The sequence below is a fragment of the Hylobates moloch genome, unplaced genomic scaffold (genome assembly GCF_009828535.3).
Source record: "Hylobates moloch isolate HMO894 unplaced genomic scaffold, HMol_V3 SCAFFOLD_1, whole genome shotgun sequence".
Lineage (NCBI taxonomy): Eukaryota > Metazoa > Chordata > Mammalia > Primates > Hylobatidae > Hylobates > Hylobates moloch.
Window position 1 is genome coordinate 182,938,414 of NW_026652276.1, and position 25,259 is coordinate 182,963,672.

Genomic DNA, 25,259 nt, shown 5'->3' on the forward strand with positions numbered 1-25,259 from the left:
AAAAAAAAAAGGAGGAAAGAAAGAAAGAAAGAAATGTTAGAATTTCATACTACAGCTTTCAGTCACAATATATTGTTGCTGCACAAACATCAAACAGGCTTCACACTATCACAGTTTTGCCTGCCCTGAATATGAGCCATATGAGCCATAATTCACACCATAATAATGCAGTCCATGAAATCAATTGAACTGAGCAACAACAATGACATTCCCCACCTTCCCTCTCCTACATCCTTCCAGGAATAATGTATGGCTAGAAATGGATGAGAAAACAAGCAGGGGCAGAAGAAGAGAAATGCACAGAACTTGAAGCAGAAGGAAAAGCAGTTACATTACAAAATGATTACAATTACATAGACAAAAATAAAAATTGAAGGAAATGAAGGATACAGTAAAAAGAAGAGAAAGGACTTCACGAACAGTAAATGGGAAAGAAGTGATTTATCACAGCCCCTCGCTAACACAGCTAATCAAAGCTAAAAAATCCAGTGGCTTTTCAGCCCTTTTTTTCCGTGGACCTCATTGCAACATAACAAGTATTGATTCCTTCTCAAAATTTCTCCCTAAGTTTCACTGAAACTGTACTATCCTACCTGACTACTCCCTCATTCTCATAATCCTACCACCCAAACCTGCACATTTACCTAGGATCTCTCCTAGGCATTCTTCTCTCTCCTCTATACTGCCTCTAAAAATGATGTAAACTATAACCCTGTGGCAAACTAATCTCCAAATTAATCTCCCAACCCAACCCCTCTGCCAAACTCCACATCTTCATCTCCATAATATTTAACACCAAAATATCATCTTTCTAATATAAAAAAGTTCAAGTTCTCCTTCCAATTCTCTATGTTAATGGCACTTCCTCATCCAACATCCAAATACAAAAAATTTTCAGTAACACTAATACTACTTCCTTCAATTTTCCCCTAACACTAATCACTTGACCAGTTCAGTTTACACTTCTGTTAAAATATTTCCGTCTTTTTTTCCCTTTCCGTAGTCACCACCTAGTGTATTCCCACTAGCTTTTGAAAGAAAGAGTTTCCGTACCTATACTTTCCTTTCCACCAAGTAAGCACAGTGACCAAAAAAGATTCCTTAAATGTATAGTTTACCATGTCACTCTCTTCTGCTTAAAACGAATGAACAAACCAACCCAGCTTACCTCTGCCTATCTAAAAACAGAAAACTCCCATAATATGTCATTCAAGAATCTTCAGTTAAGACCCACTTTCTTAGGCCGGGCGTGGTGGCTCACGCTTGTAATCCCAGCACTTTGGGAGGCCGAGGCAGGCGGATCACGAGGTCAGGAGATTGAGACCACGGTGAAACCCCGTCTCTACTAAAAATACAAAAAAATTAGCCAGGCGTGGTGGCAGGCGCCTGTAGACCCAGCTACTCGGAGAGGCTGAGGCAGGAGAATGGCGTGAACCCGGGAGGCGGAGCTTGCAGTGAGCCGAGATTGCGCCACTGCACTCCAGCCTGGGTGACAGAGCGAGACTCCGTTTCAAAAAAAAAAAGACCCACCTTCTTTTAGCCTTTTCAACTATTCACCCACATATATAACAAGATTCCAGACTACTTGATTCATTATTACTCAAATGTCTTACTCCAATATTTTTACTAATATCCCTTAGCTAAAATGCGATTGCCCATCCCAATTCCACCTGCCCAAATCCTACACATCCTGTAAGATCTACGGTGAAATTCAGCTTCTCCCACTAAGCACTCCTTGATGCCCACAACCACAAATGATCACATCCTCCTCCTCCCTCATTTATAATTTGAATTCTGATTTTTTGTATAACTGCTCAATCTGCCCTCCTGGTTTTTAAGCTCCTTTGCAATTATCATATCTTGCTCTTCTTTACTACCTTCTGTAGAACCTAGAATGGTGCTTTGCATCTAAGTGATGCTCAATGTGAATGAAGTTTCCAGGGGGCAAAAGATTTAAGTAAAAAGAAAGAAATTACTATTGATAAGCATTTGAAGGCAATCATAGAAGACAAATAAAAAAGCAATACACAGAAAAATAAAATAAAATTACCAACAATAAGCAGTGTCTTTTACATTGCAGCTATTTATCTCTCCAATTAAATTAAAAATTATCTCAAGGCAAGAAATAGAAAGTTCTCCTCTTTGTATCTCCCTTTCTTCCACCACCACCCAAGCACAAAGCAGGCCATAAATAAGTGTTTGTTAAATCCACATAAGAAAAAAAGCAGCAGGTTGGGCACGGTGGCTCACTCCTGTAATCCCAGCACTTTGGGATGCCGAGGCAGGCAGTCACTTGAGGTCATTTGACCAAAATGGTGAAACCCCATCTCTACTAAAAATACAAAATGTAGCCAGGCATGGTGGCCCACGCCTGTAATTCCAGCTACTCGGGAGGCTGAGGGATGAGAACCTGGGAGGCTGATGTTACAGTGAGCCAGGATCACACCACTGCACTCCAGCCTGGGTGACAGAGTGAAACTCTGTCTCAAAAAAAAAGAAAAAGAAAAAGAAAAAGAAAGAAACCCTAAATGTAGTGTGATATAATGGAAATAATTCAGGCTTTGTAATTATACATATTAAGCTCAAATTCTAGCTCTGCCAATAACGGATCAAGTGACACAAAGCAAGTTACTTAATCGTGTTGTGCCTCAGCAGTCTCATCTGTATAGATAATAACACTTGTCTTCTACAATTTTTTTTTTTTAACGGAGTTTCGCTCTTGCTGCCCAGGCTGGAGTGCAATGGCACGATCTCAGCTCACCGCAACCTCTGCCTCCCGGGTTCAAGTGATTCTCCTGCCTCAGCCTCCCGAGTAGCTGGGATTACCGGCATGCAGCACCACGCCCGGCTAATTTTGTATTTTTCGTAGACCCAGGGTTTCTCCATGTTGGTCAGTCTGGTCTTGAACTCCCAACCTCAGGTCATCCACCCACCTTGGCCTCCCAAAGTGCTAGGATTATAGGCGTGAGCCACCACGCCCAGCCCGTCTTTTACAATTTTTATAACAAGGCAACATATGCATTATTTCCAACACTATGCACAATACCTAATTTTAAGCACTGGACAAATATAGCTATTATTATTAAATATCAATAGAATTTTATTACAAAAGCACCCAGTAACAAACAGTGACAAAAATACTACAATAACAATAGTCACAAGAACACACAAAGAGGAAGAGGAAAATAAAAAAAGACACATACAGCTGGGAACAGTGGCTCACACCTGCAATCCCAGCACTTTGGAGGACAAGGTGGGAGGATGGTTTGAGGCCAGGAGTTCAAGGCCAGCCTGGACAACATGGCGAGACCCTTTCTCTATAGAAAATACAATAATTAGCCAGGCACAGTGGTGCACACCTATAGTACTGGCTACTCAGAAGGCTCAGTCAGATGGATCACTTGAGCCCAGGAGTCTGAGGCTGCAGTGAGCCATGATCACACCACTGTACTCCAACCTGAGCAACAGAGTGAGACCTTGTCTCTAAAAAAGTTTTTTTTTTTAAATACATATATACATAAAAACCATGTCAGGCATAACATGATAAAGTGGCCTGTGAAAAATTTTAGCTCAGGTTTTCCTCACTAAACTATCAGAAAAGATTGGTCTCCAGAACAGAAATAAACGCATTTCTTCTGTTCTCAACATATTATAAAACCAAGACATGAAGTACTAAGACATTGTAGGTGGTATCTGGTTACAGAATTAAATCACTTTAAATCACCGAATCGTGTGTCTATAGCTACTATATCAAACGTGATTCTTTCACATATATACAACCTGGGGCATTCTTAGACCTCTAAGTCCACATTATACAATTACATTATTTATTACAATTTAAATTATACTCTGTAATGCAAATGGTAAATCATATACATAGTTCTTAATGATAACAATATGTGTGGGCATATATAACTATGGGAACCAGACTCTTGTTGTATTTGTTATATACTCTTAGTTACACTTTTTCACACAACCAAAGTTCTACATTTTTTAAAAGTTGTATATTTAGCTAACATTATTAGATACACACCTACAGATGCTTTATCAATCTTAATTCAGTTGGAATGTGCTCCAAATCAAATTTTCCAAAACACACATACATTATGTGCCCTAATATATGTGCAATGAGAAACTGGTTCAGACTTCCAAAGCTAAGTCATAAGAAGACTTGCTGTTTCCACCTATGTCTCTGGGTGTCAAGACTCTTGGAGTCCTGAGCTGCCACTTAAGAAATCCAACTTCCTAATTAACAGGCCATGTGGAATGGTCCTGAAACAACTTGGAGAAAGAGAAGGGTTCACTCAGTTAGTTCAGTATCTAGCCATCCATAACACAGCAACAGGCATGTGAGTAAAGTCATCTTGGACCTTCCATACCAGACCAGCCACCAACTCAACACCAATGAGCAACTCCAGTCAACACTGCATGAAGCAGAGGAAATCACCCAGCCAATCATGCCAGAATTTGTGATTCACAAAATCATCTGATATAATAAAAGTTATTGTTTCAAACCACAAAATTTTAGGGCAGTTTGTTATGCATTAAGAGATAATTCAGCCTTCACAAAGTCTTATTATAGATAATGAAAAAGTTGTTTTGTTTAAGTATATACAAGACATGCACTGGCTCTAGAAAAATGTTAAAGTAGAAAATTGTCTTACAAAATACACTGATGGGCCAGGTGCGGTGGCTCACACCTGTAATCCTAGCACTTTGAGAGGCTGGGGCAGGCAGATTGCTTGAACCCAGGAGTTTGAGACCAGCCTTGCAAACATGAAAAACCTCATCTCTATAAAAAATACAAAAAATTAGCCAGGTGTGGTGGTGCCCCTGTAGTCCCAGTTACTCAGGAGACTGAGGTGGGAGGATCAACTGAGCCCAGAACTTGAAGCCGTGATTGCACCACTGCCCACCAGCCTAGGCAACAGTGAGACTCAGTCTCAAAAAATATAAAACAAAATACACTGATACATTAAAATCAAGGAGTGAAGGGCTAAAAGAAAAAATGCTTAATATATACAATGTCAGAGGTATAAACAGAATCAAACACCTTGAAATTATTTCCTCCCTTAACTTCTGTGACATTGTAGAGCTCGCTTTTCCTATCTAGTTGCCATGAATATTAGTTCATATAATGTTGTCTCCCCCCACAACTCCTTTATCTCTTTGTTGAAATCCTACCATACTGCCCTTTCAAAGTTTCTCTCAAATATCTCCTCTCCTACATCTCTTCTCCCTTTCTTTTTTGAGACACAGTCTCGCTCTGTCGCCCCAACTGGAGTGCAGTGGCACGATCTCGGCTCACTGCAGCCTCCGCCTCCCAGGTTCCAGAGATTCTCTTGCCTCAGCCTCCCAAGTAGCTGAGATCACAGGCACACACCACCACGCCCAGCTAATTTTTGTATTTTGTAGTAGAGCCAGGGTTTCACCATGTTAGCCAGGCTGGTCTTCAACTCCTGACCTCAGGTGATCCGCCCACCTCAGCCTCCCAAAGTGCTCAGATTACAGGCGTGACAGCCACACCTGGCACCTTGTCCCTTTCTTAACTGCCTTAGTATCTGCCTGCCCTCACTCCCACACCATAACTTTCTACCTATGGTATTTAACTTACTGTAGTATATATCATAAGTATCCTGCTACATTGTTTAAGCTACTTGGAGGCAGTTATTGTATTTATCGACTTTGCCATTTTTCTTAACACTTTGCCACAATATCTAAGAACCAAAAATGTTTATCTCTGCTAATCTCAGATTTCACAGACAAAAACAATGCTTGAAGTGCCACAAAGTATTTTACTATAATTCATTCTGTTTCTGATTACAATTGTATAGCTTCTCACTGTTATAAAATAATATATCCAATTATCAATTATATGTAGAAAAACCAGCCTTTTTTATATACTAGTAATAATCTCACAAAAATATACTAGGAAAAACTCCCAATCATAAAAATAAAAATACTAGAAGAAAACTTACAATCTGTATTAAATACCAATAAAAATCTCTAAGGCGATATAAAATAATATAAGACTATGCCAGGCACAGTGGCTGACGCGCCTGTAATCCCAACTTTGGGAGGTCAAGGAGAGAGGATTCCTTGAGGCCAGGCAACATGGCAAGACTATCTCTACAAAAAATAAAATAAAAAACAGCTGGGAGTGGTGTCGCTCACCTGTAGTCCTAGCTACTCAAGAGGCTAAGATGGGAAGATAGCTTAAGGCCAGCAGTTCCAGACTGCAATGAGCTATGATTACGCCACTGCACTCCAGCCTGGGCAACAGAGCAAGACCCTGTCTCCTTTGAAAAAAAAAAAAAAGAATATAAGAATAGATAGGCCAGACACAGTGGCTCAATGCCTCATGCCTGTAATCTCAGCACTTTGGGAGGCCGAGGCAAGCGGATCACCTGAAGTCAGGAGTTCAAGACCAGCCTGGTCAACATGGTGAAACCCCGTCTCTACTAAAAATACAAAAAATAGCCAGGCGTGGTGGCGCACGCCTGTAATTCCAGCTACTCGAGAGGCTGAGGCAGAAGAATCGCTTGAACACAGGAGGTGGAGGTTGCAGTAAGCCAAGATGGAGCCACTGCACTCCAGCCTGGGTGACAGAGCAAGACACCGTCTCGAAAAAAAAAAAAAAGATGAAGATACACATGCAGCTTTAAGTACAAAGATAATTCTGTCATGACTATAATTTCCTCCTAATTTAATCAATAAATTTAATGAAAATATCTAGAGCATGATAGGGGGTAGAAGAACTTTACAGAATAATTCTCAAGTTAATCAAAATGGGGAAAAAAAAAAAAAGGAGCCAGACAGCTGAGGCGGGAGGATCATCTGAGCCCAAGAGTTCAAGGCTGCAGTGAGCCACGATCGCACCACTACACTCCTACAGCCTAGGTGATAAAAGTGAGAGACTGTGTCAAAAAAACAAAACAAAACAAAACAAAAACAAAGAGAAAAAGACAAAGGGAATCTTGACCCAAACCTTACAGATGGAAGTTTTCAAAATGCATTGCAGACCTAAATGTGAAACCTAAACCTATAAAATGCCTAGAGAAAATCTAAGAGAAAATCCTGTGATCTAGGGTTAGGAAAAGCTTTCGAAGTTAAGAAACAAAAGATGTAAACCATAAAAGAAAAGTATGAAGTGGGCTTCATTAATTTATAAATTTCTGCTATGAAAACCTGTGAAAGGCAGTATTAAGAGAAAGAAAAGACAGAGAATGGTAGAAAACATTTGCAAAACATGTATCTGATAAAGGACTTCTACCCAGAATATGTAAACAACTTTCACAATTTGATAATAAGAAAACAACCCAATAACAGACACTTTGAACAGACAACTCATCAAAGAGATATACATATAGAAAATAAGTACATGAAAAGATGCTCAACATCACTATTCATTAGGGTAATGCAAATTAAAGCCACAATGAGCTACTACTATGCAACTACTAGAATGGCTGAAGATTTTTAAACTGGCAATATCAAGTTGGGAGTCTTTCTTGAGGGGAGGTCTGAATAAGGAAAAAACAGAGTTGGCAGAAATGAAAAATACAACCACTTTGGAAAACAGTTCAGCAGTTTCTTATGAACTTAAACACACTTAACAGCCCAACAATTCCACTGCTAGGGCCAGGCTTGTAATTCCAGCACTTTGAGAGGCTACAGCAGGCGAATCACTTGAGGCCAGGAGTTCGAGACCTTCCTGGCCAACACGGTGAGCCCCCTATCTCGACTAAAAACTTTTTAAAAATTACCCAAGTGTGGTGGCAGGCATCTGTAATCCCAGCTACTTGGGCGGCTAAGGCACAAGAATCACCTAGCCAAGATCACACCACTACACTCCAGCTTGGGCGACAGAGTGAGACTGTCACACACACAAAAAAATCCCACTGCTAGGTATTTACCCAAGAAAAATGAAAACATACATTCCCCTCCAATCTTTTTTTTTTTTTTTTTTTTTTGAGACGGAGTCTTACTCTGTTGCCTAGGAGTGCAGTGGTGCAATCTCAGCTCACTGCAACCTCTGCCTCCCAGGTTCAAGCAATTCTCATGCCTCAGCCTCCCAAGTAGCTGGGATTACAGGCACATGCCATCACGCCTGACTAATTTTTGTATTTTTAGTAGAGATGGGGTTTCACCATGTTGGTCAGGCTGGTCTTAAACTCCTGACCTCAGGTGATCTGCCCATCTCAGCCTCCCAAAGTGCTGGGATTACAAGCATGAGTCACCACATCCAGCCCACTACAAGATTTTTTTTTTTTTTTGAGATGGAGTCTCACTCTGTCACCCAGGCTGGAGTGCAGTGGTGCCATCTCAGCTCACTGCAAGCTCCGCCTCTCGGGTTCACGCTATTCTCCTGCCTCAGCCTTCCGAGTAGCTGGGACTACAGGCGCCTGCCACCATGCCCAGCTAACTTTTTTGTATTTTTAGTAGAAACGGGGTTTCACCATGTTAGCCAGGATGGTCTCGATCTCCTGACCTCGTGATCGGCCTGCCTCAGCCTCCCAAAGTGCTGGGATTACAGGTGTGAGCCACCATGCCCGGCCACCCACTACAAGATTTCTATGTGGATGTTTAGGGCAGGCTTACCCACAATCTTCAAATACTAGAAACAATCCAAATGTCCATCAACTTGTAGCAACAAATTGTGCTATCTCCACAAAAGGAATTACTACTCAGAAATAAAAATAAATGAACTGATTCATGCAACTGTACTGATGGATCTCAAAAGCAATATAACAAGTGAAAAAAGCTAGACCAAAAAAGCTAGTGAATGACTCAACTTATATGACATTCTAAAAAAGGCAAAACTATTGGGACAGAAAACAGATCACCAAGATGATGGGAGAGCGCTGAGTAGCAAGACAGAACTTTCTGCGGTGATAAAAATCTGCTATGTTATTACTCTGCTGGTGGCTATCAACTATACATCAAAACTCATAAAACTATATACCTAAAAAGGGCAAATCTATTTTATATAAATTATAATTCAATAATGTTTCAAAAAGCCAGGAAAATTCTGAATAAGAGTATCGGGATTTTTGCCCTATAGATATCAAATCTATCCTAAAGATAGAGTAATGAGGGTGTTAGTTGAGCAGAAACAAACTTACAGAAGAGTAAATGTAAAAAAGTACAAATCTAAAAACAGAACCAACTACACACGTGATTTTAGTATGATAAACATTAGCATTCTACATCTTTGTGGAAAGGACTATTCAATAAATGATGTTAAAACAACTAATTACTGGAACAAAATTAATTTGGATTCCTAATTTTGTGTCTAAATAAATTCTAAAGAGCAAAGATTTTAATCAATAATGTCATATAAAATAATAATAGGCTATTTAAGAAAATATTTTTATGAACTAAAGGTAGAAATAACTTTTCTAAGAAATAAAAGCCAGAACAGCCAGGTGAGGTGGCTCACACCGATAACTCCAACACAGGGAGGAGGCCAAGGCATGAGGCCAGGAATTTGAGATCAGCCTGGGTAACACAGCAAGACTGTGTGTCTGTTTTTAAAAAAAGGAAGAGAAAGGCCGGGCGCGGTGGCTCACGCCTGTAATCCCAGCACTTTGGGAGGCCGAGGTGGGCGGATCATGAGGTCAGGAGATCGAGACCATCCTGGCTACTAACATGGTGAAACCCCGTCTCTATTAAAAATACAAAAAATAAGCTGGGCATGGCGGTGTAGTCCCAGCTACTTGGGAGGCTGAGGTAGGAACAGAGTGAGACTCCATCTCAAAAAAAAAAAAAAAAAAAAAAACAGGAAGAGAGAAAAATAAAAGCCAAAAAATTAAATTACTGATCAATTTGAGTACATAAAAACATAAAACTTCCATATGAAAGACCAAGCACACCCCCTTAAATAATGTTTATGAACTAATGATAGTTTAGAGAGAAAATTGCCACAGTAAAGGGCTAATATGTCTAATATACAAAGTTTCACAAATCAATTTTTAAAAAAAGAAAAGGATAAGTCCCTTAGACTTGGCAAAGCACACGAACATATAAGTGAAATGTGAAAATATGTTTAATCTTAATCATTAATAAATGCAAACAATAAAATCTTCAACAATCAAAACGTGGAAGATTTTGAAATCTGAGAAAACAGCATTGGAAAGAATGTAAAAAATGGACAGTCTCATATATAATGCAAGTGATACAGCAAATTGTTTATCTTTCAGGAAAGCATTATTTATCAAAATTTAAAGTGTATGTATTTTTAACTTTCCCCTTACCCCCTATAATTCAACTTTTAGAACTTTATCCTAAGTTTTAAGTGAATAAATGCCTAACACATGAAGTTTTATTTTAGCATCATTTACAATAGAAAAAAGAATCTCATGTCCCACAATATAGTGTCAGTTAAATATATTATGGTTTATACATATAATGCAAACATGAATACTAGGTAAGCAATTAAAATTGATAATACAGTTCTACATGTATTGACATGGAACAGTATTTCTAATATACTGCTAAATGAAAAAAGCAGGTTGCAGAACACATAAACAATGCTGTGTACATTAAAAAATCATATATGTGGCCAGGCACAGTAGCTCAAGCCTGTAATCCCAGAACTTTGGGAGGCTGAGGAGGGTGGATCACCTGAGGTCAGGAGTTTAAGACCAGCCTGGCCAACATGGTGAAACCTGTCTCTACAAATATACAAAAATTACCCAGGCATGATGGCACGTGTATATAATCCCAGCTACTCGGGAGGCAGAGGCAGGAAAATCGCTTGAACCTGGAGTGGAGGTTGCAGTGAGCTGAGGGATTGCGCCACTGCACTCCAGCCTGGATGACAGAGCGAAACTCCGTCTCAAAAAAAAAAAAAAAAAAAAATCATTTATGTATATATAAGATTTGTACACATATAAAAAAGCATGTGCATAAAAAATTATATACATGTATATACTAAGTGAAAATAATACACCAAGTGAAAATATAATCATTAAAACATAATAGTATTTCAGATACTTTTCTTCCTAAAATTTGAATTATTTTTACAATGAACATATATTACTATAACTAGAAATTTTAATTAGGCAATTTTCACTGTGATTACAAAAAAAATCATACAATTATAAAATGTCAAACGAGCTTACAAAGAACTTTCAGTATTTGGTTCAAACCTCTTATTTTACAGATGAAGACCCTTACCCTCACACAGGTTTTACTCCTTTCCTTCAGATCACAAATGGGTGGTAGGGCAAGAATTTGCTCCTAAGGCCTCCTGATTCTCAGTCCTATGGTTTTTCCATTGTATATTACACAACATGTATGCTTTCACTCATAATTCTATATATATGGAAGTATGCACAACAGGTAAAATTTTACTAAAAATTTACACTGTACTTAAATATGGTTACTTCTGGACACAGAACAATTACTCAAAATGCCACTATTCTAAAATAAGAAAAAGTATTCCCTCCTTTACTTCTATCTATTCATTCCCAAACTGTTATTGGTTAACACAGCTTTAACAATACAGGCTGGGCACTGTGGCTCACACTTGTAATCCTAGTACTTTCAGAGGCTAAGACAGGAGGATTGCCTGAACGCAGGAGTTCAAGACCAGCCTGAGCAACACAGCAAGAAGCCATATCTACGAAAAACTTTTTTTAAATCAGCCAGGTGTGGTGGTGCTCACCTGTAGTCCTAGCTACTCAAGAGGCTGGGGCAAGGGGACTGCATGAGCCCAGGAGTTCAACATTACAGTGGGCTATAATCAAGCCACTGCACTCCGGCCTGGGTGACAGCAAGACTATGTGCCAAAGAATAAAAATAGTAAAAAAAAAAAAAAAAAAAAAAATTTAATATGCAAAATATCTTTTTTATACAATGTAGTGCTAAGTTTCAACTATGTGCAGTTAGGGTATACAAAATGGCAATTCTGAGAACTCAATTTGTCAAATATAATTTGGTTAGTATTTACCCACACAGTTTATTCCCTTTCCACTTGACAATTTGCCTGTTGTCTATGAGCTGCTGGTCAACTTCTTATCCCATTATCACCCTTCTGCTGTTTTCAGTTTGAAATACCAGCCAATTGTTTTTCTAAATGATAATCGGGCATCTCTTCTGAGCAGGCAAAAAGGGCTGAAATATACTGCAACTCATTCAGTTCCCAAATATGTATCCAGAAGTTGAAGGTCTGATCCAAAAGAAGATAATCACAGACCCAGCTTTCACAGAACTTACAGTCTAGCAAAGATGACAAACAAGTTACTAAAATGAAGGAAAGAAGGCTGGGCACGGTGGCTCAAGCCTGTATAGCATTTTGGGAGGCTGAGGCAGGTGGATCACTTGAGGTCAGGAGTTTGAGACCAACCAGGCCAACATAGTGGAACTCCATCTCTACTAAAAATACAAAAGTTAGCCAGGCATGATGGCAGGCGCCTGTAATCCCAGCTACTCGGGAGGCTGAGGCAGGAGAATCACTTGAACCCAGGAGGCAGAGTTTACCGTGAGCCAAGATCGCACCACTACACTCCAGCCTGAGCAACACAGCGAGACTCCATCTCAAAAACAACAAAAAACAAGAAAATGAAGTAAAGAAAGTCAGGATAAGAGAATAACAAAGTGAAGGGAACCTAACCTAGTCATAGAGGAGCACAGACCTCCCTCTTAAGTTGAGACCAAGAGAGATGAGCAGACATTAGCTAGGTGTAGTAAAAGTGTGGAGCTGGGGATGGAAAGAAAATGGGTAGAGAAAGTTCTAGGCGGCGAGGAGCACTGAGGAGAACCTGAAGAACCAAACAAGAATATGATCATCCAGAGCTTTGGAAGACATTTCAAGGAATCTGAACTTCATCCCATAAACAGAAAAGTGAGATGATCAGACATGCATTTAGATGAGATACAGGGTTCAGGGTGGTATGTCTGTAGACTATATATGCATTTAGATATCTGGTTATCACTCTTGACTATATAGCATGAAGAATGAAGTGAAAGCACATGGATCTGAAATAGGGAGCCCACTAAGGAGGCAACTGTGCAATAATCCTGGCAAGAGATAATGGTAATTTGAACTAAAGCTAGTAGAAAAGACAGAGCAAAAGTGGAAAGATATGAAAGACAGTGAGTGGTAACACGATTTGCCTACAAGTTAAATGAGAGCAGAGGGTACAAATCCAGTTTTCAAGACGAAGCCACTAGGTATATGGTACTGAGACAAGGAACATACATAGCAAGACAAATCTGGATAAAGAAGACTAAAAGTTTTGAACACATTAATTTTACAGTTTTAAAAAATATCTAAGGACATATTAAATGTCAAGGAGGCAATTTATATAGATTTAAAAATGGACTAAGTTAAAATTTGAGGAGTGCTAACAATGGACACTAGAAAACTACCAGGGCAATTAGCAAAAGCCAGAAAGAAGAGTACAAAGGGCCCAAAACCAAACCAAATGCTGAAAATTAGTGGCAGAAGACACATAAGGAAAATTAGCGGGTGGGGCTGGAAGACTGAACAGTTAATTGGTTACCTAGGAACTAAGAAGGATTCTAGATTATTTGCTCCTCATAAAAAAAAGTAACTATTGGTGGGGAACGGTGGCTCACGCTTGTAATCCCAGCACTTTGGGAGGCCAAGGCGGGTGGATCACCTGAGGTCAGGAGTTTGAGGCCAGCCTGGCCATTATGGTGAAACCCCGTCTCTACTAAAAATACAAAAATTAGCCGGGCGTAGTGGTGAGCGCCTGTAATTCCAGCGAATTGGGAGGCTGAGGCAGGAGAATCGCTTGAACCCGGGAGGCGCAGGTTGCAGTGAGCCGAGATTGTGCCACTGCACTCCAGCCTGGGTGACAAGAGTAAGACTCCGTCTCAAAAAAAAGAAAAGAAAAGAAAAAAATAACTACTGCTATCTGCCACTGTAAGGACAGTTCTAAAAGGGTCCCCTCCACACAGGCAGGCAGACACACATACACATAGACACACACACACACACACACAACAGAATCCCTTCTATGTTGAGCAGTTATTTTTAACCCTTACCACTGACTCACCACTAATTTTGAGTTCTATCTGATAACAAAACTCTAATATAAGGTACCTGCCTACATTTCAAACTCAGTTTTGCGGGCCAACTCTCAATTCTTCAGTGATACGCTTATTCTCTTCATCTGAAGCCATGAAAATATCTATGAATCCTTTCTTGCTACATATTCAATAATCAAGATGCTTTATCATATATTTCTCTCTAGGTTTTCCTTTCCATGTCCAAGTATACCAATCATTTTATCAGTAAAATCACTTCATTTCACTAATACAGTAGTCTTCAATATCTGTCTCCAATTCTTCTCTCAGTCAATCCATCCTACAAAATGCCAAAGTTATTATTGCTAAAATACCAATTTGAATATAGCATCACCCTCCTAAAAAACCGTGTCTTGCTGTTGCCCACAAAATAGTCTGAACTCGGCAGGGCGCGGTGGCTCACGCCTGTAATCCCAGCACTTTAGGAGGCCGAGGCGGGTGTATCTCGAGGTCAGAAGATCAAGACCATCCTGGCTAACATGGTGAAACCCCGTCTCTACTAAAAACACAAAAAGTGAGCCAGGCGTGGTGGCGGGCACCTGTAGTCCCAGCTACTCGGGAGGCTGAGGCAGGAGAACGGCATGAACCCGGGAGGCGGAGCTTGCAGTGAGCCAAGATCATGCCACTGCACTCCAGCCTGGGCGACAGAGCGAGACTCATCTCAAAAAAAAAAAAAAAAAAAATAGTCTGAACTCCTCACCCTGGCAAAAGGAAGGCACATTGTGGCCGGCTTTCAATTGCCATGCCATCTTAACTTCCAACTTTGTACAAAAGCATCAATCTCAGCCAGTGGTTCTTCTTCACACACCACCGAACATGCCACGCACCCTCCTGCCTCTACAATCTTATTCACACCATCCCACCCCGCTACCCCAAACAAGCCTGTCTCCATCATCTCCATTTACCTAAATTCTACTCTTCCTCCAAAACCCAGTTCATTCATTTGGTAGTCTCACAACGCAAAGTATGATTCTGGATGAAGGAGACTTAAAACCAAATTTAACAAAGTTTGCATGGTATTTGAGAACTGGGGCTCTGAAATCAGACTATAAAGATCTGAAACCTAGATTTACAACTTATTTTATATTTAAATTTTCTGAACTTCCATACAGTATTTATGAAAAGCTAATATCTAATTAAACTTTAAAGGACTTGTGAAAATGATATAAAACCACAGTGTATGTAAAGTGCTGAGTACAGGTCTATAAATCTTAGCTATTATTATTATTGTTTCTGTCCTCAAAGAGCTCATATCCCAGCTCATGGTGCACCCAAGTACTCACTGTATAAGCTTATGACCTATCTCGAAAGTGCTTGATATAGATGCCAGGTCATCTATAATTTAAAAAAAGAAAGAAGTGCTTGACAAAATTTACAAATTTTGGTAATTTCATTATTATCAAATGAGAAAACTGAGTAATAATGAATATTTACTCCTTTAAGATATAAAATTCATCAGTAATTCAACCAGAATATCATTCCAGGACATCTGCTTTCCATATATTGCTCCAATGACAAACCAGTGAAAGTGGCTCGGAGTTGAATATCTACAGGAAATATATACTCTTCCATAAAACAAGCTAACAAAAGTAGCTACTTAAATATGTAATGCAAAGATGGCTGATAAAATTAATTTCTTAATAAAACGGTATTATATATTTTTTCTTCAGATTAATCATTGAGAGTAAGGGAAAGGTCATAAATGATCACTAAAACAATACCTGCTCTGAAGGACTTCATAAAATCTAGTTCAAGGCCAGACACGGTTGGCTCAAGCCTGTAATCCCAGCACTTTGGGAAGCCAAGGCGGGTGGATCACTTGAGGTCAGGCATTCAAGACCAGTCTGGTCAACACGGTGAAACCCCGTCTCTACTAAAAATACAATAATTAGCTGGGTGTGGTGGCACACAACTATAATTTCAGCTACTTGGGTGGCTGAGGCATGAGAATCACTTGAACCTGGGAGGCAGAGGTCGCAATGAGCCAAGATCGCGCCACTGCACTCCAGCCTGGGTGACAGAGTGAGACTCTATCTCAAAAAAAAAAAAAAAAAATCTAGTTTAATGGGAATTCATATGGGTATACAGTTAATTTACATTAGCCAAGAGAGGACATTATGGAATAGAGATTATAATTTTAAATTATACACAGTATCATTAATATATATTTGCTATATTTAAAAATTGGCAGGGCTTATTTTTGGCCATGTTACCAATAATAGATTACCAACTGTAATTGCACTACTACAATCAATCTTTATCTACAAGCACTGTGCAAGTGGCCTTCCAAAATTCAAACTATGGTGAATTAAGAATTCAATAAAAGTGTTTATTTACCAGAAGATTCTGACCATACAGGTAACAATAAACTTACAGTATTTATTCTGGTATCTGAAATCAAAATAGATGGCCAAATTTTAAACTAGACATAGGAGGAGCAATTTATACTGAATTTCCCACCCCCCAAAATAATTCATTTTATATTTAGAAATCATTTGGCATCATTCTTTAACCCCCAATGAAATGGTTAGGCTGGGATAATTAACAATATAATACCATTAAGGCCAGGCCTAGTGGTTCACGCCTGTAATCCCAGCACTTTGGGAGGTCGAGACGGGCACATCAATTGAGGTCAGGAGTTGGAGACCAGTCTGGCCAACATGGTAAAACCCTGTCTCTATTAAAAATAGAAAAGTTGCTGGGCGCGGTGGCTCATGCCTGTAATCCCAGCGCTTTGGGAGGCCAAGGCAGGCAGATCATGAGGTCAGGAGCTCGAAACCAGCCTGGACAACATGGTGAAACACCATCTCTACTAAAAATACAAAAAATTAGCCTGATGTAGTGGCAGGCGTCTGTAATCCCAGGTACTCAGGAGGCTGAGGCAGGAGAATCGCTTGAACCTGGGAGGCAGAGGTTGCAGTGAATCGAGATTGCACCATTGCACTCCACCATGGGCGATAAAAGCAAGATTCCGTCTCAAAAAAAAAAAAAAATTAAATACAAAAGTTAGGTGGGCATGGTGGCAGGCACCTGTAATCTCAGCTACTTGGGAGGCTGAGGCAGGAGAATCGCTTGAACCTGGGAGGTGGAAGTTACAGTGAACGAAGATCACATCACTGCACTCCAGACTTGGTGACAAAGTGAGACTTCATCTCAGAAAAAACAAAAAAGAAAATGTTATTAAGTAAAAGACAGGGAATTGGATATTCACAATGCATCACCCCACAGATTACAAGCCAAATGCAAATATAAAAATGAACCATTACAGGCCAGGCGTGGTGGCTCACGCCTGTAATCATGAGGCCGAGGCAGGCAGATCACCTGAGGTCAGGAGTTCAAGACCAGCCTGGTCAACATGGTGAAACCCTGTCTCTACTAAAAATACAAAAATTAGCTGGGCATGGTGGCATGTGCCCATAATCCCAGGCACCCAGGAGGCTGAGGCAGGAGAATCACTGGAACCCAGGAGGCAGAGGCTGCAGTGAGCCGAGATTGAGCCACTGCACTCCAGCCTGGACAACAGAGCAAGACTCCGTCTCAAAAAAAAAAAAAAAAAACACGAACCATTACAATGGAGAGACCTAGTGGTCACCTCAATCAAGCAATCAAATTTAGCATCATTAATAATGGGACAACCTAAAGACTGTATGCTTCCTGATCCAGATGTAATATGAGTACCTAGGAAACACTCTCACCAAAATTGTTTAACTTGAATTTAATCAAGTCTTTCTAGTTAACTTCCAATTTACAAGAAATACAAAGTATCACCACAATAGGACAATTATTTAAAAATTATGAATACAGGAAAATCTGCATGATAATAGGTATGCTGGACTGGTATCTTCAAAAAGTCAATGTCATATTAAAAAGTCAAGGTACATGTATTTTATCACAATTTTTAAAAATAATTTTTTAACAAGAGCTAATCTGGAAAATATAAAAGCAAATCTAGACTGGCAATATACCAAATTAATGATAGTATGGGGGTTAAGATATTGGAGATACATCAATTAATGATAGTTTGGGGTAGAGGAAGAATCTCACTCTTATATTTATACACTCACACACACACAATTAAAAAAAATTTTTTTTTTTTTTGAGACAGAGTTTCGCTCTTGTCGCCTGTCGCCCACGGAAGAGTGCAATGGTGCCATCTTGGCTCACTTGCAACCTCCGCCTCCCAGGTTCAAGCGATTCTCCTGCCTCGGCCTCCCAAGTAGCTGGGATAACAGGCACCCAACACAGCTAATTTTTGTATTTTTGGTAGAGACGGGGATTCACCATGTTGGCCAGGCTAGTCTCAAACTCCTGACCCCAGGTGATCCACCCACCTCAGCCTCCCAAAGTGCTGGGTTTACAGGCATGAACCACCGTGCCTGGCCACAATTTAAACTTTATAAGCACTATTAGTTATGTAATGGGAAAGAAAAAATCAGCTCTAATTGTTTCTTAGTGAAATTATTTATGTCTGGAATATGCTTTAAAATGCTAGAGCCAAAAATAAATAAGTGGAGGAGGGGAGGTGAAAAAAACTGTTGAAGTAGCATAATGGGTACACCCAGAATTCAAGGTACACTGGTTTCTTTTGTATTAATTAAAAATCTTGTGATTAAAAAGTTAAACTTTTCAATCTGTAATTCAAGAAAAAATAAAATATACAACATAAAGTTTAATGTATACTCAAAAATGAAAAAGTTCTGAAGTTGTAAGTTTATTATTATTTTTCAATATCCTATTTTAGGTAGTTTATCCATTACTTGAAAATTTTAATTCACTTGAGATTGGTGAAAAATTAATGAGATTCGGCTGGGCGCGGTGGCTCACGCTTGTAATCCCAGCACTTTGGGAGGCCGAGGCGGGCGGATCACGAGGTCAGGAGATCGAGACCACGGTGAAACCCCGTCTCTACTAAAAATATAAAAAAAAAAATCAGCCGGGCGTGGTGGCGGGCGCCTGTAGTCCCAGCTACTCAGAGAGGCTGAGGCAGGAGAATGGCGTGAACCCGGGAGGCGGAGCTTGCAGTGAGCCGAGATCGCGCCACTGCACTCCAGCCTGGGCGCCAGAGCGAGACTCCGCCTCAAAAAAAAAAAAAGAAAAATTAATGAGATTTATTATATCAACTTAAAACTTCTGAAATACAAACTTCTTTCAAAAAGTTAGTATTGTTCATTCTAACATGTCAGGTGGTCTCAGAAACCAGGACACCATGGGAAAATTAGACAAATTATACTTACTTGTGAATTCAGTGAAACTACATGTCTCCAATGTGTTAGGTATGAAACAAAGGTCAGGAACTAGCATCCCTTACGAATGCCTAACAATATGCCAGCTTCTACAATATACCATGTTCACATAATTCTAACAATCACTCTGTGAAAATATCATCCCTTTATAACAGATATATGTCAGCTCAAAAAGAGTAAGTGTATCGGGGCGTGCTTGCACACCTGTAGTCCTAGCTACTGGGGAGGGTGAAGCAGGAGGATCCTTTGAGCTCAGGAGTTCAAGGTTACATTGAGCTATGATTGTGCCACTGCATTCCAACCTGGGCAACAGAGCAAGACACCTGTCTCTTAAAAATATACCCAAACAGGCCGAGCGCAGTAGCTCACGCCTGTAATCCTAGCACTTTGGGAGGGTGAGGCAGGCAGATCACCTGAGGTTAGGAGTTCGAGACCAGCCTGGCCAACATAGTGAAACCCCAACTCTACAAAAATACAAAAATTAGCTGGGCATGTTGGTGGGCACCTGTAGTCCCAGCTACCTGGGAGGATGAGGCAGGAGAATGACTTGAATTTGGGAGGCAGAGGTTGCAATGAGCAAGATTGTGCCACTGCACTCCAGCCTGGGTGAAATAGAGTCCTTCTCCAAAAAAAAAAAAAAAAAAAAAAAAAATACCCAAACAGTAGGAAAAAAGAGACAAACACACACACTCCACCTCTGACATAACTAGGAGATACTGTAACTATTACCTGAAATACAACGTATAAAGACAAAAAACTGATGGTAGAATGGTAAATGCCTTAGCATAATGGGAGAGATAATGACCAACAATCCTCTTTACTCTGCAATACTCCAGAAAAGCTCAGAAATCAGAGGGCGCTAGGAAATAGGGCAGAATACCCACAAACACACACTCCTAAGGGAACAAGAGGTATGGTCCTCAGCAAAACTGAATCAGAGTGGCTCCAAGATGAGGGGTATCCCTCACAGAAAAGAGAAGTGAAATGCTGGTATGAAAACAGGGAGACTAGGTAAAAACTTACGAAATGAATGACAAGACTTGTAGCTTTCTTCCCCCATGAAGCACTAGAACCCTGTCATACAAACTCATTACCTCTGCCGAGCCCTTCGCTATGGACTGAATCATGCCTCCCCAAAATCCATATGTTGAAGCCTCAATGCCCGATGTGACTGCATCTGCAAATAAGGCTTTTCGGAGGTAACTAAGATTAAATGAGGTCAAAGGGCACAGTCCCAATCCAATAAAATTGGTAGCTTTATAAAGAGAAAAGTAAGAGATTTTTCTTTCCATTATAGGAAAAGTCATGTGAGCACACGGGAAGAAGGCAGTCATCTACAGACCAGGAAAAGAGCCCTAACCAGAACCCGGCCATGATGGCATGCTGACCTCAGGCTTCCAGCCGCCAGAATTATGAAAAAATTAATTTCCGTTAAGTCACCCATTCTATGGTATTTTATTATAGCAGCCGGAGTGACTAAGACACCCCTCCTCTCTCCATCATTCCACCCACACAGAGACAGGAAAATTAAAGGACTTCTATCTGAAGAAACTGAAAGCCTTCTTACCCACCACCCAGAGAAAAGAAATGAAGATTAAAAACACAGCAGTCCATTAGTCATTAACCTCGCTCATGATCACAAAGATCTGAACAAAACCTCCAACTAAAAGAAAGCAACCAAAACATACAGAAATAAGAAGAACCAAAAACAACAGGAAGAACAGAAGAACACCTCAAAGAAGCTGTAATTAATATCCTTGAAGAAGAAACAGAAAATGTTGCACCCATGAAAAAGGAACAAAATACTGTAATACTGAAACAAAGGACAGGAGCTCTTAAAAATTCTTATTAAAAGCTTAAACTTTTCTGGGCGCGTTGGCTCACATCTGTAATCCCAGCAATTTTGGGAGGCCGAGGCGGGTGGATCATGAGGTCAGGAGTTGGAGACCGGCCTGGCCAACATAGTGAAACCCTATCTCTACTAAAAAATACAAAAAATTAGCTGGATGTGGTGGTATGCACCTGTAGTCCCAGTTACTCGGGAGGCTGAGGCAGGAGAATCACGCGAACCTGGGAGGCAGAGGTTGCAATGAACCGAAATTGCACCATTGCACTCCAGCCTGGGCAACAGTGCGAGACGGTCTCAAAAAAACAAAAGCTAAAACTTTAAAATTCAGTCAAGGCCAGCCATGGTGGCTCACACCTATAATCCCAGCACTTTGGGAGGCCAAGGCAGACAGACCACCTGAGCCCAGGAGTTCGAGACCAGCCTGGCCAACATGGAGGAACCCCATCTCTACTAAAAATACAAACAATTAGCTGGGCGTCATGGCACACACCTGTAATCCCAGCTACTTGTGAGGCTGAGGCAGGAGAATTGCTTGAACCCAGGAGGCAGAGGCTGCAGTGAGCCAAGATCATGCCATTGCACTCCAGCCTAGGCAACAGAGTGACACTCCATCTCAAAAAAAAAAAAAATAATAAAGTAAAATTCAGTCAAAGTTCAGAAGGAAGAGTGAGATGTGAAGAAAAACACCAAAGATAAAAATATACAAATTATAAAATTCAGTGAAAGGATTGAAATCCCCCAGATACTAAAATAGACAACTTTTTGGAGATCAGACGTCTTAACATCTACTTTGGGAACCAGGCAATAATGGAACACCACCTTCAAACTTTTGAGGGAAAATTATTTCCAACGCAGAAATCTCTCAACCACCAGTCAAGTAAAAGGGTAAAAAGGAAATCCAAAATGAAGGAAGAAACCAAAAGGAAGGCATGAGATCCGGAAAAATAAAATTCAACAAAAGTTAAAGAAATTCCCAGAATGTCAGCTAAGGAAAGTCCCAAGGTGATAGCTATGCAGCAGGCCTAAAGAGGAAACAACCCAGGATAAAGCAGTAAGGACAGCTACAGAAGGGATGTCTTGTTTTTTTTTTTTGGTTGTTGTTATTTTGTTTTTGTTTTTGTTTTTGTTTTTGAGCCAGAGTCTTGCTCTGTCGCCCAGGCTGGAGTGCAGTGACGCCATCTCAGCTCATTGCAACCTCCGCCTCCAGGGTTCAAGCGATGCCTCAGCCTCCCAGGCAGCTGAGACTATCGGCGCGCGCCGCCACACCCAGCTAATTTTTTGTATTTTTAGTAGAAATGGGGTTTCACCGTGTTACCCAGGCTGGTGTTGAACTCCTGAGCTCAGGCGATCCGCCAGCTTCGGCCTCCCAAAGTGCTGGGATTACAGGCGTGAGCCACCGCGCCCGGCCCCAGAAGGGATGTCTACAGGAACAAATGGAACGGGTAAGTTTATCTGACAGATTTGCCCGTGTGGAAAATTGTATTGAGAAGCATTTTATGGAGCTACTGGAGGGTACAGAAAGACTCTGCCAGAGAAAACTAAGCAAATGAAAAAAATGAGACATGAAAAACAAAAGGTTACACAAAAAAATAAAATCATAGTAAATTATTCCCTCAGCAGAGACAAATATTTAGTCATATGATAAAAACTCTGAATATGAACTTAACCTAAAATTGTGCAGTAACAATATTGGAGGAGAGTGTAGTTAGAAAAATCTTCAGACACCCATCCCTTTGACATCACTCACATTTATATACCTCAAATTATTAGATTCTAAGAAAAGCTGCTATTTTCATGAGAGTTAAATCCTGCAACTACACTTTCAAGACAAAAATTCAGTGAAATGCTGGTTTTGTCTTGAAATACTTCACAGGGTCATTTTAAGGAAAAAAGTAAGTTAACAAATACAAAGCAAAAGTACTAACAAAAATTAGAAGATCTATACAAATTTTACTGGTTACTGGAGTCAGTGAAGGCACATTGATAGCTAATGAAATATTTGTTGTGTTGTTTGCCATAAAACAATTCTAAATTTTGGATACCCTTGGTATATGTCCACTTTTACTTTCCACACTTACAATTCTACAATTTATTCAGTCTTACAGGAATACTGACTAACTCTTCAGTAAATTACCTCCATAAGCACTAAAATCAGGTTATTTTCTGGTTTTAAAAATCTAAAATGTTGGCCGGGCACGGTGGCTCACGTCTGTAATCTCAGCACTTTGGGAGGCCAAGGCAGGCGGATCACAAGGTCAGGAGTTTGAGACCAGCCTGGCCAACATGGTGAAACCCCCGCTCTACTAAAAATACAAAAATTAGCCAGGCGTGTTGGCGAGTGCCTGTAATTCCAGCCACTCGGGAGGCTGAGGCAGGAGAATTGCTTGAACCCGGGAGGTGGAGGTCGCAGTGAGCCTAGATCACGCCACTGCACTCCAGCCTGGGCAACAAGAGCGAGACTCTGTTTCAAAAAAAAAAAAAAAAAAATCTAAATTGTTTTGCACTTTTCCTTTTTATAAGAAATTTAACTTTTACTTGGTGAGTCAAGCTATCACGCGAGTCAGCTACAGCACTATGATTAGATGGCCTTAGAGATTGTGAGGCATCAGGCCCTGGTACTAAATGGAACCACATTAGTATACTTTCATAATTCTCTTGTTCATCATTCTTAACTTTCATATCTGTCAATGATCCTTCCTCTATCAGCATTCACCCATCTTTCAATTAGTTATAGGGTTAAAAAAATTAATAACTATGCTTCAGACTCAAATAACATTTACTAAATACCCTGCTAGGCCCTTTCATACACAAGCTTTCATTTAACCCAAATACATTCTGTTAGAATTGTCACCAACGTAAAAATAAAGCAGTTCTGACTTAGAACTTTTTAAAAGCCCTACTATTAATACAAGAGCTTAATTGTTTGATCAAATTGGGGTGCAGGCTAGGTCTTTCGGGTGTGTGTGGTTCAGTTTTGTTTTGTTGAGGGAGAATCTCTTCCTTGTTTAGGTGTCTTTATAGCTAATGTCTGGTTCTGAATCAGACTGTTCAATCAGCCAGCTGTGGATAATTGAGGGGTTACTGAACCATGCACGGCCAACTCAGGGCAACATTAAAAAGAGGTATATACCTAAACAAACACTTGGTCACCCATTCACTAAGATTTTTACAAAAAGCACAGAGAAATGAGCATTGTATTGCAAATTAGGACTTTCATATTTGCAATTATATCTATAATAAAGGCATGTATGTATTCTTGCTATACCACTTGTTAATACCGCTATTTAAGAATCTTCTTAATTCGTTAAAACAGAACCTCAATTCAGTTAAATCCAAACTTTAGAAAGATATAAGTATTCCCCAAGTTACGAGGGAAAAATTTTCACCATTAAATTTACCACCAAGACACAGAAAAGCAATCTTTTTCTCTGATAGTTTTTCCTCAACAAGATAGCATTTGTGTCTGAAAAAAATGAAAGTCTTACAGTAGTGTTAGTATCTTGTCACTACTCCAAAAAACCCACATAGGTCATGGGAAAAGATCATTCCCACATCTTAATGTAAAACCTATCACTGTTTATATCCAGGATTAATAATATTAGTGTTAACCCTCAAAAGAAGGATTCTAAATGTAATTGAAAAGACTATAAAAATTCCTCTTTAACAGCCATTTCACTTTAAGGACCATTTGTGTACTCCACATTTTAAGTTAGAATTGTTAAAGAATGCTTACTTATTTCTTCTCAAATATTCCACTACTCCAACTGTGTAATACTCATATCCACTTCCTCTTTCAGAGAACTTAGAGCAAATGTGCAGTTTACACACCACAAACACTAGTGATGATACCAAGCTGCATATGGACAAACTTCCAGGCACTTATCTCCTAAATTTTACATATAATTGTTAAAACAAAATAGCTTTAAAATACTAACCACCTGGAATTCCTGACTAAAAGTACCATAAATCCCATCGTCAAAGCCACTTTCCTAGAAGCAACACTCCCGGAAGCTGAAAGATATTTACATTGCACCAGAGTCCCTGACGGCTATGCTTAGATGTTAGAGCTTCGCTACAGGCAAAAAATATCAAGGAAGAAGTGACACTAT

The 25,259-nt window shown here is 39.9% G+C and overlaps 1 protein-coding gene across 1 annotated transcript in view; it reads right to left on the bottom strand.

Annotated features, from left to right (window-relative positions):
* RSBN1L (round spermatid basic protein 1 like) overlaps positions 1-25,259 on the bottom strand; it is a 98,946-nt gene that overhangs the window by 71,987 nt on the left and 1,700 nt on the right. The gene's annotated exons all lie outside the window — the stretch shown is intronic.